The following is a 17,433-nucleotide window of genomic DNA, read 5'->3' as shown; positions in this document are numbered from 1 at the left end:
TCTCCAGAGCAGGGGTAGGGAACCTGCGGCTCTCCAGATGTTCAGGAACTACAATTCCCATCAGCCTCTGTCAGCATGGCCAATTGGCCATGCTGGTAGGGGCTGATGGGAATTGTAGTTCCTGAACATCTGGAGAGCCGCAGGTTCCCTACCCCTGCTCCAGAGGAACTGATCTCTGTTGTCTGGAGATCTGTTGGAATTCTGGGAAATCTCCAGGCCCAGGTGGAATTGGCAACCCTACCTGAAAAGCATCATAACTGCAACAAAATCACTGTATCAACGCTATTATTGCACAATATTTTAGCTTTCTCTCTCTCAAAAAAAAGGTGGCGGGGATACATAACTTCTTGCTTCCCCCAGTACCATTTTAGACAGGCTGTCCTGCTGTCGGATGCTGTCAGGTCCCCGAGCACCAGGGCAAGAGCCTCAGGGCAAGAGCCTGCAGAAAAGGAGACTGTAGCTGACCCACAGCATGGCAGAAACCTCAGATATGGAGTCTGGAATGGAGGCTGTGGCTGAACCATCTGAGGTCCAGCCAACTCAGGCAGATTTAGAGCCTGAGCCTTCAATAGTGGGCACAGGATCAGGGTCAGGGGCCCAGACAACACCTGAGAAAGCAGCCCCTGGGATGGAAACTGCTACCCCAGAGCTTCTGCCAGATTCCAGCTCTGCCCTTCCCCAGTACCTGGTTGTTCAGTCAGGGGACAGCCCATCAGCTCCTGCACCCCCAGGGTCACCTGAGCCCCGGGAACAACGACAAAGGTAGCTATGGAGCCACCTACGGGAGCGGAGGTGCAACAGCAAGTTGGCAGCTTTGGAACAAGGAAGGAGAAACAGGGAATCCTTGCAGGAGTCAGGCTAAGGGAGCACAGCTGGAGAAGGCTGGCAATTAGTGCGAAGGCCATTCTGTACATCAGACTGTGGGAATAGGGCTGCAGTGTGGCAGCAGTGTTGTTTGGGATCATTGAGCCTTTGTTTGTGTTGATTGTTGCCTTGGACTCAACGCCAATAAACAGTGACGTACCGGACATCTGTCTTGTCTTGGGCCACGACAGTTGCATGAGAGGCTCTGTTTTTTTTTTTACTAGAAGACACCTTGCACAATTATTTCCAAGAACCTCACATGCTGTTACGACAAGGGTAAATTTTACCATCAGGGTGCGTGTGGACCCAATCCGTTGTCTTTTCGTCCACAGCTCCCATTACTTTTATAAAGGGGGAAGGCCCTTGTAAACAAATTAATTTTGTTGGCATAATATTCTCTGCTACCACGATACAAGTCATACAGAGGTTCTAGATCAGGGGTAGGGAACCTGCGGCTCTCCAGATGTTCAGGAACTACAATTCCCATCAGCCTCTGTCAGCATGGCCAATTGGCCATGCTGACAGGGGCTGATGGGAATTGTAGTTCCTGAACATCTGGAGAGCTGCAGGTTCCCTACCCCTGTTCTAGATTCTTGTGTGGGAAGCAGAAAGCCAATCTTAATGGATGGATTGCTATATGTTTGCCGACAGTCTAATTGGAACTAATAAGCACATGTGACTCGTGTGGGTTCCCTGCAGCTGTTGAATAATCTCTGCCATTACAGCAGTGCACACAAACGGAATATTTGAAATACCTTAAATACAGTGATTAGAATTCCCAAGCGAAAGCGCCGCAGTCTTTGCTAACAAAGAACCTGTTGTTTTGCATTGTCACAGACTTTACCGTATGGCATTATTGATATTTATCTTCTTCCTAAACGGTGCGTCACAGCAAGATACCCTTAGATTGGAGACATTACCTGATAATTGGCTACTTTGCACTATTGTTTACGTCCCAGGAATACAGGGCCTAAGGACCTCTACCAGTCTTTTTAGCATTTGGTATATTTCAGTATAAGGAAGGCTCACTATGATTACTGTCAAATGTGTTCTTTGAGAAATATGGCATGTTCTAGATCAGGGGTAGGGAACCTGCGGCTCGAGAGCCGCATGCGGCTCTTCTGCCCTTGTACTGCGGCTTCAGAAGCAGAGCCGCTGGCCCCATCCTTGCCCACCCTGCAGGCAGCAGGGCGGGCGCACCAACTGCCCGCAGTTGGCCGTACCGCGCTGCGGGCTTCCCCTCTCACCCACTCCGTTGGAGCGGGGTGGGCGCTTTCCCGGCGCCCGGCAAGGCCGAGCCACCGGCTTCATCCTTACCCGCACACCAGTGGCCCACAGCTGGCTGGGCCGCGCCGTGGGCTTCCCCTCTTGTCCGCCCCGTTCAAGCGGGGCGGGCGCTTTCCTGGCGGCCGGCGAGGCCGAGCCGCTGACCCCATCCGTGCGGACGTATCCATGCGCTTCTCAGAATGAGCGGAGTAAAAGGTAGAAAAACCCCCAATATATATACTGTTATCTTTATTTTAAATGTCAAAAATTATTTGCGGCTCCAAGTGTTTTCCTATGGAAAACGGGTCCAAATGGCTCTTTGAGTGTTAAAGATTCCCTACCCCTGTTCTAGATGTTTCTCACTGCTAACATTATCGGGCCTCTTTCCAGAAGGTGCCATAGTTTTCTTCCAGTGTTCTAAAGATCTCTTTGGGGGGATTAACTACGAAATCATGTCGTTTCAGGTTTTTGATAAACAAGAATAATAACTTGTGTCTTTCAGTTTTGTAATATACTGACATGAATTGTTTCGGTGAGTGGTGATAAAATACATCACAAACTGATCTTTCTTTGTCCCCTTCAAGCTTCCATATTCCTAACACAGGATATAAACACCCATGAAAATAACAAGTTGTTTATCTTATCCTTTGTGAAAGCCCTTAATATGTAACATAAAGAAAATGAGGGGTTTTGGCTTTCTGATGCTTTATTCAGTGTGTCTTGAAGGAACTATATTGCAATACATCAGGTGGCTTTTACCATTCAGCCAAGAGGAATTAATTTCAAGGGATTTTTCTTTCCAAAGTAGAGAATTAAAGAGACAGAAATGGCTCGCGATGTTTTACCAGGTGACAGTTAAAATGTTCTCTGAGTGCAAATGACAATAAAAAAGTAGATGCTGCCTTATCTTGAGGTGAGAACTCTAAACAGAATGAGTCAAAGAACAAGTGATTATGATGCGCCGCATACTTTTTTTGGCCTCGTTGTCTGTACAGACTTGTCTTATGGAGTTATGGCTTTCTCGGTGGAAGCGCTAAAAGGCCTTTGCAAAGATAGCTCCGGAGCTGATGGATTATTGTCCCTTTTTTACTTACGATGTCTGTTTTTTATGTGCAAACCTGTATGATAGCAGAAGACATTTGCCCTTTATGAAATGCTGCTTATTTTATTTTCTGATGCTACTTCCAGGGAAGGCTTTAGAATTTAAACCGCTGGCGTATATATGTCTGTGTACCTCTTCCAACTGTGCTAAATCTCACATAAGAGCTACCAGCTAGCGTTGTTTTTTTTTCAAAGAAGCTTTTCCACTGCAGTTGTTGTTTGAACCGGTGTTGGATTTGAACAAGCAGCAATTAATATTGGGACAACGACACTCATCATGTACATTTCAGGTATTCAGTGCTGACTTAACCAGGTGTCATTCAGTGAAGACAGGATTTTATTATCTATAACAATATGCAATGACAGTGGAAATGTTTGTTATCACACGTTTGTATAAACCTCCGTAGTTTCACACAGCCAAGAAGCCGTACTTGCTTCTCCCGTAAAGATAGTCTTAATGGGAGTGACAAGCTCATATTGTTACCTAAATATTTTAAAGACAATGTAATCAACTTGACAAGATGATTTTTAAATGGGACCTGCCCTCCCCATAAAACATGCATTTTATAATGTCTAAACTCAACTGAAGTCTTCATAGTCTTAATAACTTGCTTGGTCTACAATTGTTTTGAGTGAGTCCTAGCACTTTAAGTGGTATTTTGTTTGCTTAATTTAAATGAGCTGTTTTCTTTAAACAAAACCATTCTTTCCAAAACCCTTGACATTGCATTTCAAAATACTTTTTTAAAAATAACCATTTAGTAAAAAAAAAGAATTCAAGATGTCACAAACTGCAGAAATAAGTAGTCATGTAACAGAGCAGCAGTGGCATAGGAGGTTAAGAGCTCGTGTATCTAATCTGGAGGAACCGGGTTTGATTCCCAGCTCTGCCGCCTGAGCTGTGGAGGCTTATCTGAGGAATTCAGATTAGCCTGTATACTCCCACACACGCCAGCTGGGTGACCTTGGGCTAGTCACAGCTCTTCAGAGCTCTCTCAGCCCCACCTGCCTCACAGGGTGTTTGTTGTGAGGGGGAAGGGCAAGGAGATTTTAAGCCCCTTTGAGTCTCCTGCAGGAGAGAAAGGGGGGATATAAATCCAAACTCCTCCTCCTCCTCCTCCTCCTCCTCCTCCTCCTCCTCCTCCTTCTTCTTCTTCTTCTTCTTCTTAAGTCATAGGTGATTAGAAAGAATAGGAAAATATCCCAAAAAGAAATGTGTCTTTTTCAGAGTGGACGGTATGAAGATCAGAGTCATTAAGACAAGAGGGAAAGTTGAATTGTCATGATGGTAAGGCCCAGTGGTGGGATTCAAATAATTTAACAACTGGTTCCGGTGGTGGGATTCAAATAATTTATAACTAGTTGTTTTCAAGCTTTCACATTTTAACAACCGGTTCTGCCAAAGTGGTGCGAACCGGCTGAATCCCACCACGGGCCCTGTCCCTTTCTGTGTCACTTTTTAAATGATGGAAATGTTCTTAATAGCCCTATCCCATGATCCGGGCTCCCGGCTGCAGCACCACTGCTGCGCTGGCCGCCTGCCCCCCAAATGGCTTCCTGGTGGCATGGGAAGCCTGGAAACGCAAAAAACAAAAAAAGCCTTCCAGCTGCTGGGAAAACCCTGATTGGTCTTAAAGGTGGCTTAAGTCCAAAGCCCTGTTTGCCGGTGCAATGGAAGCGATGGCTGGGGGAAGCTGACCAACATTAGCTCCGCCCCTGGCCATGCCCTGGCCCGCCCCCACTATGCCGTTGCCGGCACATGGATGCTGGCGTGGCATCCAGCACCCTGTCTGATCACCACGGAGGGCTGCGGTGGCTACCCATTCACCTTTCCCCAAGGGCAAGTGACCTCAGGTGAGCAAATATGCCAGCACAGCCCTGCACCACTTCCAGCAGCAGATTTAGCCCCTCCCCCTCTGGATGGCGCTGTAAATGTCACTTCTTCGATTACCATCCAACAAATGTATCAGCTAATATTGGTCTAATTTATGCACAGGACTATTTCAGTTACATTTTTAGCCTAACAGTTAATTCACCCTTTGCAGAGTGATACATTTCTGCCTTGCATTTGTTAAAAACACAGACAGCTGAACAGCTTTGAAATGTTTTCTTTTTTTTACACTTAACAGAAAGAGTCAGTGGTTTTTTTTTACTTAGAGGCAGCTGATCTAGAAGACAGAACGTGCGATAGAAAGTATCTAGACAGTATCCGGAACCATATTTAATAGAGCCGACTGAGCCTCGTGCTTGAAAGTGGAAGGGGTCACTTTTTCACTCCAGAATCATACAAGGTTAATCTGTGTAACAGTAAGTTGTAAATCACATTCATGCAATGGTAAAGTGTCTATAGCTGTCTCCAGGTCAGTCACCAGTGATTGGTGGTTGAGGTGGATTGCTGACTCATCGGGATTCTCTAATTTAGTTACAGCAACCTAGACAGAATAATATTTCAACTGATCAGGGTGCTACGCTCCTTGCATTGGAAAAGTAGGCTATTAAAGGAATAGGCTAACAATTGGAAAATGATAAAACCAAACTACTTTTTGATAAACCAGCACAGGTTTCTTTCATAGGTTAAACGTCACAATGCTAGTTACACATTTCTTTTTCAATACAGTTGACTCTATTGATTGGGGGGAAAATGTGTTTTCTGGTGGATTTCCCCTTTATTTTAAACTTTGAAGAAGAAGAAGAAGAAGAAGAAGAAGAAGAAGAAGAAGAAGAAGAAGAAGAAGAAGAAGAAGAAGAAGAAGAAGAAGAAGAAGAAGAAGAAGAAGAAGAAGAAGAAGAAGAAGAAGAAGAAAGGAGGAGGAGGAGGAGGAGGAGGAGGAGTTTGGATTTATATCCCCCCTTTCTCTCCTGCAGGAGACTCAAAGGGGCTTACAATCTCCTTGTCCTTCCCCCCTCACAACAAACACCCTGTGAGGTAGGTGGGGCTGAGAGAGCTCCAAGAAGCTGTGACTAGCTCAAGGTCACTCAGCTGGCGTGTGTGGGAGTGTACAGGCTAATCTGAATTCCCCAGATAAGCCTCCACAGCTCAGGCGGCCAAGCTGGGAATCAAACCCGGTTCCTCCAGATTAGATACACGAGCTCTTAACCTCCTATGCCACTGCTGCTGAATTATTGGAAGAAAAGTATTAAACTATGTTTTCTTAGAACAGATAATAGAAATAACTTGATTCATTGATCAAATTTGCAAGATTGTTTTCTGTGCATGTTTGAGAATGTGCCTGCTTTAGCCAGCAGAAGAAATACTGTTTCCTCTTAAATATTTTGTGATTAAACTCATAATATCCATATTGAAGATGAGAATGTATGCATCTGTTTTTGAAAATAAAGCAAGCAAGCACACCATCTATATGAGAATCATGAAGGCAAATTCATTTTTGCAGCACATAGGGCAGTTAATTCAGCACATAGGCACAATTAATTCTAACTCAGCTATCGTTTAAAATTGCATCATTAGACATATTTATGTCATTTAAAAGTATAAATGACTTAACGTTCTCCAATCCAGATTGCAAATCTACCACGACTTAAGCGAGCTGCAAAGTATAGTACCCTATGCTGCCTTAGTACATGTACCTTTGTTTATGTCATGTTAGAAGTGCTACAGGAGGTGGGGGAAGAATTCGATTTTTGTAGTTAACCAAGCATCAGAAACAACAGGACAAGGTGATACTAAATTAGATTTTGTAAAACCCTAGCTCCATGGTGGCGAACCTTTGGCACTCCAGATGTTTTGGACTACAATTCCCATCAGCCCCTGCCAGCATGGCCAATTCACCATGCTGGCAGGGGCTGATGGGAATTGTAGTCCATAACATCTGGAGTGCCAAAGGTTCGCCACCACTGCCCTAGGTTCAAGCTGGCAGGGGCTGATGGCAGGGTTCGCCACCACTGCCCTAGGTTCAAGCTGGCAGGTTCATGCTGGCAGGGGCTGATGGGAATTGTAGTCCATAACATCTGGAGTGCCAAAGGTTCGCCACCACTGCCCTAGGTTCAAGCCAACCATCTTTTTACTGGTGAAAAAGGTTATTCTAGTAATGATGGGTACTATGTAGAAAGCCATACATGGTGGAAGATGTAGTCAGGAAGGGGAACTAGATGAATTTGAGTGAAAAAGCTAGCTCGGCTGAACACACTGAACAATCCAGTAGCACAGTGGTATTATTTTAATTGACAATGAAGTTAGACTAATTTAAACACTGACTATGTGTCAGGTCTATGATTCCATTCAATGACAGACTCTGGATTCCATCAGTCAGAAGCCTTTATCGAGACGAACATTGAACCCCTGGCTTTTGCAAAGCCCGTTCTGACCCCCACCTCACCCCGCCAATGCCCATAGCTTTATTACCTCAGTTGTCCATTCCCTCTCCTGCCCACAACTATGCACAGTAAAAGCGGGAAAAGTGGAGGAAAGCGAAAGTCCGTTCCCAATGTCTAAGGAGAGATATTGAGCCATCTGGCCACCCCCTCCCTCCGTGAAGAAGGCCAGAGATGCTGCTGTTGTCTATAGCTGCAAGCAAAGAAAGAAGAAATAGGCTTTATGCCAAATTACATGAGTAATTCCACAGGGCCTTTGGAGAGTCCAGCCGCCGATAATGCCCCCCCTCCCCCCCTGCTAGTAGGGTCCCCTAACATCATTGGGACCCCTCCTCATTTTTGGAAGAGGGTGGTATATGGGTCTCGTGAACCCTATTGTAGAATGTACCTGTTTTAAGATTTTTATGTTTTTTGTATGACTTTATGTTGTTCACCGCCCTGAGCCCTCCGGGGATAGGGCGGTATAGCAAGTTTAATTAATTAATTAATTAATTAATTAATCATCATCATCATCATCATCATCATCATCATCATCATCATCATCATCATCTAACCAGTCCACACCTTCGTAGCTATTTCATGCTTGCTCGGCTTAATGTGCTACCAACTGCCCAAACAAGAGGCAGATATCACGGCATCCCACAGGAGAGCAGGGCGTGTTCCTGTGCAGCGGGCCTACCTGAAACAACTGAACCCGTGCTCCTTCATTGCGGAGATTTGGCAGACTATTGGTTGCTTTTTCTTGGGGCCATCCTGAAGAGGTTTTCAGCGAGATCAGACAGGGAAATAGTGTCATATTTGCTCAGTGACCATCACCCCCACACTCCTGAGTCAGTTGCCAGGTTTCTAACAAAGGCACTTGGAGCAAGAGTGAAACCTTTTTGTAAGTTTTAGTCATTTGGTTTTAACATATTTTGTAATACTACCACCTCTTCTATGCCATTAAGGTTTTTGTTTTTGTATTTGAAAGAAGAAATGAATGGAGAGATTCAATAACCCAGAGAGGCCCCCGACAGTAAGCGCATACTGACATTATGTCTTTGAAAACTATTGCTTCGGAACCTGATAAAAGGAACATGTCACAGTAAGATGCGTTTCTCCTTGCCGTGGAGAGAAACCCATCTCACCGTGACGTGCCTCCGAAGATATCAGAGATGCAAGCAAAATATTAGCAGCAAAAACTACCAGACCATGGCTGCGCAGCCCGGAAAACCCATAACGACCAGGTAGCTTTAAGTCCAGCAGACCAACACAATTGTTAGGGTATAAGCATTCAAGAATCCATGCTTGGAAAATTCACGACAGCCACTCGATTCAGGCCATGAAAGCCTTCATCAATACATCAGAGCTAGCTGTTTGAAAATACAGTGTTTGTATGTGTCTGCAGCATGCACAGGAATTATCAATATATCATGTTATGGACCTGGGGGTGGGGGCATTCCTCCATATATTCACCCTTTTTTTTCCTGCCCTCCACGTCCACCCTTGCAAATCATTACCGATGCTGGCTAAACACTCATATAGGCAGAAATCCCTGGGCAATTTATGAAGGCCTTTATTTATTGCGGATTGCTTTTGACTCTGAACCCTGGCTATCCCATTCTGGCTGCATCTTCCTCGTCCCAGTCCCAAATGCTGGGTTGTCTTCGAGTAAGCACAGCTCAGAGGAACAGCATGGGATCCTGAGGATAGCTGATCGGGTACTGTAACAATTTGTTCCAATTTTTTGCTCCAGCGGTCTCATTCCCCCTAGCGATTTGTCGAAGCGTTCAACTGGTTTTCCACTCAAGGAAGGTTCCACTGACTTAATATTTGAACAGGCAACATATTTCTTCCGGGAGGGAGGCGCGCTGTTTTTGGTGGCCGCAGCAGCGATTTCTTGAAGATCGTTTTGCAAATTCACCTTCTGGGGGTGACCTTTGAGCCCCGGCCCAGCTTTCGGTCCGGGCTCTCTGCGTGCTTCCAGAACGGGAGAAGTTCAGCTGCTCCAGCAAACCCATTGGCATTAGTTGAGCACAACTTTGGTTTCAATTAACTTGCAAACAGATGGCAAACTTGGTTGGAGGGGGAGAAATCACCCAAGGAGAAAAATCAGATCTGTTGTATTGGGATACAAATGGTCTGCACAAGCAGTGAATCTTTCTCATGCTGAGAACTTCCAAGCTTCTCTCCACTGGCAGCGCACTTGATGACCTGGCTGCTGTTCTGAAAAAAGTTTATACCCCACCTTTCTCTCCTGTAAGGAGACTCAAGGTGGCTTACAAGCTTTATCGTCCTCCCCCCACAACAGACATCTTGTGAGGTAGGTGGGGCTGAGAGAGTTCCGAGAGAACTGTGACTGGCCCAAGGTCACCCAGCAGGAATGTAGGAGTGCGGAAACACATCTGGCTCACCAGATAAGCCTCTGCCACTCAGGTGGAGGAGTGGGGAATCAAACCCACTTCTCCAGATTAGAATCCACCTGCTCTTAACCACTACACCACGCTGGTGGTAGGAGATGGGGGAAAAAAAACAAATGATGCCACTGAGATTGTGATGTCACTTCTTGGGAAAACTTGAAAGTGTCGTAGGAAGTTCTGGAAAGTCTATGGTTTTATCGTTTTGAATCGTGATCCTATGGAATCAGGTTCTGTTTGATTCCTAACCTTGCGGGCCTTGTGCAGACAACACAAGGAGCTTATTTAACCTTTATTTTAAAGCCTCGCTGATGCGATGCTCACTATGTTGTTTTGAGGACTCCAGGCGACAAAGACCTCCACGGATTTTCTATTTATGGCAAAACCTAGATATAGGAATCTGCATCTTTGTGGGTGGAACAAAAATTATTATTTTGAGTGGAAAATCAAAAAGAGAAGGTAAGGTCTTAATCAAATCCTTCCCCTTCGCTAGTTCCATTCTTTTACTCAATCTCACAACCTCCTATGTCTGCTGTTACATTAATCTGAGACACTGTTCCATACATCTCACTTGGAACCTAGTACCTTAGTCCTAAACAATATACTTATGGGATACTGTGGGACAATTCCTTTAACATAATTCCTTTTGTACAGTTCTGAGCACTGCAATTTAAGAAGGATATTGACAAGCTGGAACGGGTCCAGAGGAGGGCAACCAAAATGGCAAAAGGTCTGGAAGGGAGCTCGGGATGTTTAGTTTGGTGAAGAGAAGGTTAAGAGGTGACATGATAGCCATATTTAGATATATGAAGGGATGTCACGTTGGTGAGGGAATAAGCTTGTTTTCTGCTGCCTCAGAGACTAGGACCGGGAGTGATGGGTTCAAGGTGAAGGAAAAGAGATTCCACCTAAACATCAGGAAAAACTTCCTGATGGTAAGGGCTGTTCGACAGTGGAATGCACTACCTTGGAGTGTGGTGGAGTCTCCTTCTTTGGAGGTTCTTAAAGATAGACTCCATAGCCATCTGTCAGTAGTGCTTTGATTGTGTGTTCTTGCATTGCAGGGGTTGGACTTGATGGCCCTTGGAGTCTCTTCCAACTGTATGATTCTGTGATTCTAACTTCAACCATGTTATTTATGTATCGATGCCTAGCTTCTTAGTTATGTGCACACCAACACATGACTTCCGTAGGTTGTGTGTTTAGTACGGGGGAACACTGTTATATCCATGTTTCCTGCAGCGGTTGCAATATGAAGAGCTGCCCTTACGGTACGCTTTGTTTAATGGGAGAGACTGTTAAATGTTCACTTGGCTAGCCAGAAGAGGGCATACTTGCCTACTGTAATAACTTTCTGCATAATTGAAATATCTGTATTCTGTAGTGGTACAGACACAATAAAAAGTGAAATTTAATAATAATAAACAAAACGCAGAGCTTATTTTTATGAGGTACGGAATCTCAAGCGAGACGCTGCATTCTGAAGGCTTCTCCGGCACATAATAAAGACGTAAGCCATCCAACAGGAGGATAGATTCACAGGTCCGCCCGGTTTCTGTGCTTTAACCTAGGGACCTGCAGTGTTTGGGGGGAACGTTTTAGACCAAGCAAACTTGGTTGTGTCTTGAGATCGTATCTGCAGCAATCTGCTGTCTTTATTTTGCCTAAAGCGCCGAGGAGGTGATGAGAACGCAGTCGCAAGATTTTAACGCAATAAACAGCTAAACTTTAGAAGTCAGTGAAAATTACCTTCCCTACAAACCTTACCCTGCCTGGTGAGCAGATTGATTCACAATGCAGTTCTTAACCTAAGTGGGAAATTATTACACTTCGTGGGGAGGGAAACCTCCCAGCACTTTTGGGTTAGAGGCTGAAAAACTTTGCCAGGTTTGTGAACAGCCTCCTCTGCTGCAGTGTTTTGCTTCTGACAACACTCCTGAAGGCAGAGGGAAATCCTTTTGAGAAGAGTTGCCACCCTCCAGGTGGGGCCTGGAGATCCTCCAGTATTAAAACTGGTCTACATATAGCAGAAATCAGTTCCTCTGGAGAAAAGGGCTTCAAAGAAGAAGAAGGAGGAGGAGGAGGAGGAGGAGATGATGATGATGATGATGATGATGATGATGATGATGATGATGATGATGATGATGATGATGGAGGAGGAGGAGGAGGAGGAGGAGGGAGAGTTTGGATTTATAACCCCCCTTTCTCTCCTGCAGGAGACTCAAAGGGGCTGACAATCTCCTTGCCCTTCCCCCCTCACAACAAACACCCTGTGAGGTGGGTGGGGCTGAGAGAGCTCCGAAGAGCTGTGACTAGCCCAAGGTCACCCAGCTGGCGTGTGTGGGAGTGCACAGGCTAATCTGAATTCCCCAGATAAGCCTCCACAGCTCAGGAGGCAGAGCTGGGAATCAAACCCGGTTCCTCCAGATTACATACACGAGCTCTTAACCTCCTACGGCACTGCTGCTCCATGATGATGATGATTTGGATTTATACCCCACTTTTCTCAGCCATAAAGGGTCTCAAAGTGGCTAACCAACTCCTTCCCTTCCTCTTCCCATAGCAGATGCCTACTGAAGTAGGTGGGGCTGAGAGAGTTCTGAAAAAACTGTGATTGACACCTAGCAGGCTTCATGTAGAGGAGCAGAGATGCAAACCCGGTTCACCAAGTAAGAGTCTGCTGCTCATGTGGAAGAGTGGAGAATCCAACCCGGTTCTCTGAATTAGAGTCCACCACTCCTAACCACTACAGAACACTGAAGGGGGGATTGTTATGACACTATGAGGTCCTGCCGCTCCCCAAACTATGCCTCTCCCCATTCCCAAACTATGCCTCTCCCCATTCTCCCCAGATCTCCAGGAATTTCATAACTGGGTGTTGGTAACTCTATTTATGATCCATTTTCAGGCTGTTCCGTTATGAAGTTACAGGAGGCTGGATCTAAACATTGGTCCCATGACACTTTTAAAACCCCACATCAGGGTTTCTATTGTAATACTTTCTGCGCTGGATGTACATCAAATCTAATTTGATTCATTTCATTTGTTTGTCAGGCAAACATTAAAAAAAGTAAATGTCATTTGACGACGGTTTTTTTTAATGTTTTTCCTAACCATGCAGAGGAGAGCAGCCATGACAGAAAAGAGAGACAGTTACCTGCCAATATATCCACAAATAACATCAGTGTAAGATGTAGCTTGTCACAATAATGCCAGGATCGTCAGTAAACCACCGGATGAGCAGACAGGTCAGTCAGGAAGACTTTGCTCGGATTCCCGTGCAGTGATTCCCGTACATTTTATTTCTGCCCTCATGTGGAAAGTAGGTTGTGCGTTACCCTGCACAACCGTTCCCCCTGTAGAATTAAAACAGGGATTAAACACGCTAAATGAGGTCGAACCAGTCGCTCTCCAGATAGAAGTGAGTTATTTGAGGTCGCAGGCAGAAGTTTCACCGCGACGTTTTCTCTTCATTGCGACATCTAGAGCCCCGTCGTGTGCGTGGACTTTTAAGGGGTGGTTTTGAGCCTCTAGGTTGGGAGATTCCTGGGGATTTGAGGGCAGGGTTTGGGAAAGGGAGAGACCCTCAGCAGATTTTGCCAGCAGCGTAAGAGTTAATGATCCCCGTCATCTGGAGATCAGCTGCCATTCTGGGAGATCTCTGGAGCCCATCTGGAGCTTGGCAATTCTGCCTTAAGATGTCTCTGCAACCTTTTCTGAATCCTTCAGTACAGCTGATCGGCCTCAACTGAACCCCGAGACGCCAAGAACAAGGGACCAAGCCCACTCCCAGTTCCCTTTGGCCATAACATCATAGTGCAGTCATGTGCATATTATTGTTTATTCCTTTTACTAGATTTCTGTTGCAGTTTATAACCTGGTAAAGCCCAGTCACATAAAAGCAGAATCACAAAACACGACCCTCCTGCCACCGGGCACACAAACGGTACTAAACTTTGGTTAAGGACAAAATGGGAAAGAGTCCAGTGGTGGGATTCATACAATTTCTTGCTGGTCAATGACCGTAAATAAACTATGTATGTATGTAATTTAACAACCGGTTCTGGGATCAGCAGGCAGGAAACATCTTCAACCTGGGTTGGGGGGAAAAAGGTCACTAGTTTAATGATTTTTGAAAAACTCAAGTTGAGAGAAATAAAACACTCTGACGACATTTTGGGGAAGAGAGCTGTAGGGCCACTCCCCACTTACCTCATCTGAGTGCAATCCCGCAGCGACCCCTCGTAGAAAAGCCTCCGTGGCTTTTGACCACGGAGACATTTGTTCCCCACTCATTTTCCATTCAGGAAATAGCGCGGGGTTCCACATCAAGAGTCAAAGAGGCAATCGAGCGTTCCGATTGGCTGGCACGCGTGTGCGTCATTTACACGTGGGAGTTGCAGCCAGCCGAAGGCGGGGCTCCATTTTGATTGGCTGACCTGAAAAGTTGGTTTGGATAAGCTGAACACATTGTTTTGAGATGTCTGCACATGCTGACGTCACTACCCGTTGCAAATTGCTTGGGCAGAAAAACGAAAGTAAAAGTCGGTTTCGGTTTACACCGCCGACAACCCTGTTCTCAGCGGCACTTTGCCAAGCTGCAAAACCGTGGAGCTCGAGCAAAAAAAGAGCAATGTTGGCATGTCTTGTTGTGCACACGTCTCAATTTCCGAGCACTTTCTGACGGGGACACCCTCCCTAAACAAAATGGCGGTTCCTGTTTCCTGATTGTCCGGAAGCTGCGCGTCAGAGCGAATCAGCCGTGCGTAAACAGCCGAGGTTCCCCACCCTCCGCGGCACCCGCGGGGTTTTTGAAAATGTTGCTCTTTGCAGAGGACCTAATTTGCCGCGCGACAAGGAGGTGGGAGAGCGGCAAATTAAGGGCAGCTGCGCAGTGGATGCTGGTGACGTGGGGAATGTCCATCCTCCTCGTGTCTTTTAAAGAGGTGACCCCGCGGCTTATGGTGAGTGGGGAGTGGCCCTGTGTGAATTTCTTCCCCAAAACGTGACTTTTAAATGTCCCTGAGATATTTCTGCTATGCAGAAATCACTTCTCTCTCTCTCTCTCTCTCTCTCTCTCTCTCTCTCTCTAATCCTTTGAATCATAAACATGAAAAGAAAAATCTACCTCAGCAAGTTGGCTTTTTGAGAAACAAAAATACTGACAAGAAGGACCTCAGACAGAAGACCTTTAAAAGCCATTCAAATGTGGGGGTTTTTTAGTTCTCATTTCTTTCTTTTCTTGGGGGGGGGGCAGCTGAACACTTTGTGCCCAAATGGCAGAGGTGCAGGGAGGGAAAATGGCACCTGGGGCAACACCTGCTCTGGGCACCCCCGTGCTCCCCCTGCCACCCTCCCGCACCCCACTTACTTGAGGTGGCAGTGGGGCCGGGCAGCCCGGCAGGGCAGGGCCGGCTTAGAGGCACCTGACGGTGGCCCACCCAGGCTTGTTCAGCCGGCTGAGGCTTTGCCAGATGAATGAACAGCCTGGCAAGGCTGTGCCAAGGGGGGGAAGGAGGAGGAGTGATTGGCAGGAGCACCTTAGAGTTTAGGTGGGGCTCACAGTGGTGGGTTTTAACAACTGGTTCAATGAACCGAAGGAAAAATTAAGAATCGGTTCCACCGGCTGGTCCGAACTGGTCCGAACTGACCAAATCCCACATCTGGGAAAGACCCTGGAAAATTACCCAGCGGCTGCTGGAATAACTTGTATCTGGCCTTGTTTCCCTCCTGCTTCACAAATATTTAACTCCCGGCTATGGCCAGAGGTGCTTTGACCTTGCTTTTGGCTAACGGTCACAATCTTGTGCTGTCAGGAAGATCAGTCACGAGGGCGAAGAAAACCTACTTTGTTCTAAGAAGCCTCCTTGGTTCTGTTTGCTTCTGTAATATTTGCTTGTGTGCATTGTAGACCTCTTTGGGTTGCTGTTGGGGGAAAAAAGGAAGATATTTATAAATAGATAAATACTGTTTCGCCCCCCCCCCCTCCAAAAGCCGGAGCGGAGGGGGGGGAGGTGAGGAAACAAGTTGGGATGGATCCAACTAAGTCGCCATCTATTTCTATAAATTATTTATTCCTTAATCATATTGGTATCCTGAAATTTTGGAAGGCATTTTACAATTTTTAATGCTCTGTTTATTTCATGTTTTGGTTTGTTTTAACCTGTTGTAACCCGCCCTGAGCCCCTTGGGGAAAGGGCTGGATAAAAAATATGATGAAATAAATAACTAAATAAATATATATTGTGCTGGAGGAGACATTGATACTCCGCTTTTTCAACCATAAGCAGTCTCAAAGCAGCGTACAAATTCCTTCCTTTTCCATCAACAGACCCCTTGTGAGGTACTAGAAGGACCTGAAGGAATTCTGAGAGAGCTGTGACTGGTCCAGGTCACCCAGCAGGCTTCATGTGGAATCAAACCCGGTTCTCTAGATTAGAGTCTGCCGCTCTTAACCACTACACCATGCTGGAAAGCGCCCGGTGCCCTGGTGCACTCTCTGCCCCCGGAACTCCCCGCCCTGCCCCCAGAACGCCCTCACCACACCCCCACAGGGGCGCGCGCCTGGTGCATCGCACACCCCCTGGTCCCTTTGGAGTTACGCCTCTGGGAGACAGAAGAAGAAGAAGAAGAAGAAGAAGAAGAAGAAAGAAGAAGAAGAAGAAGAAGAAGAAGAAGAAGAAGAAGAAGAAGAAGAAGAAGAAGAAGAAGAGGAGGAGGAGGAGGAGGAGGAGGAGGAGGAGGAGGAGGAGTTTGGATTTATATCCCCCCTTTCTCTCCTGCAGGAGACTCAAAGGGGCTTACAATCTCCTTGCCCTTCCCCCCTCACAACAAACACCCTGTGAGGTAGGTGGGGCTGAGAGAGCTCCAAGAAGCTGTGACTAGCCCAAGGTCACCCAGCTGGTGAGTGTGGGAGTGTACAGGCTAATCTGAATTCCCCAGATAAGCCTCCACAGCTCAGGCGGCAGAGCTGGGAATCAAACCCTGTTCCTCCAGATTAGATACATGAGCTCTTAACCTCCTACGCCACTGCTGCTCCCAGAGCTGCTTAACTTGGATGAAGGCTACATAGAGGATGTTGGATCCACCCCACTGTTGCAGGTACAGAAACTCTTCGGCCTGGTTCTTGTACTAGAGTTTGTATGGCTCATTTATTAGACGTCTCATAAAGGAATCCTGCCCCAAGCAGCGTACTTCGGAGATGCTGAGAACCAAGATTTGGCGGGGGGGGGGGGGGCAGTATGATTGGACAATTCTGGTGCAATGTGAAATCAAAGAGCCCTGGCAGAGTCTCCTTTGTCTTTTCAAATGGACGTTGATTGAATTTTTTTTAACGCTATCTAGAATTCCTCGGGGCGCAATGTGTAGTAATGTGGTTACTGGGAGGCTTTCAGATTCATTGTCAAATAGTATTTTTAATCCAGGGATCAGATAAATTAGATTTTAATTAGGTTTTAAGGCTAAACCGGGTAAGAAG

At 46.2% G+C, this 17,433-nt stretch overlaps 1 protein-coding gene across 1 annotated transcript in view; it reads left to right on the top strand.

The window, feature by feature from the left end:
• The window catches only part of CTNNA2 (catenin alpha 2), a 542,314-nt gene that overhangs the window by 76,094 nt on the left and 448,787 nt on the right, over nucleotides 1–17,433 (top strand). The window lies entirely within an intron of this gene.

Source organism: Sphaerodactylus townsendi, linkage group LG10 (assembly GCF_021028975.2).
Source record: "Sphaerodactylus townsendi isolate TG3544 linkage group LG10, MPM_Stown_v2.3, whole genome shotgun sequence".
NCBI classification, from domain to species: Eukaryota; Metazoa; Chordata; class Lepidosauria; order Squamata; family Sphaerodactylidae; genus Sphaerodactylus; species Sphaerodactylus townsendi.
The sequence above is the reverse complement of the archived record's forward strand: the minus strand, read 5'-3'. Positions and strand labels throughout refer to the sequence as shown.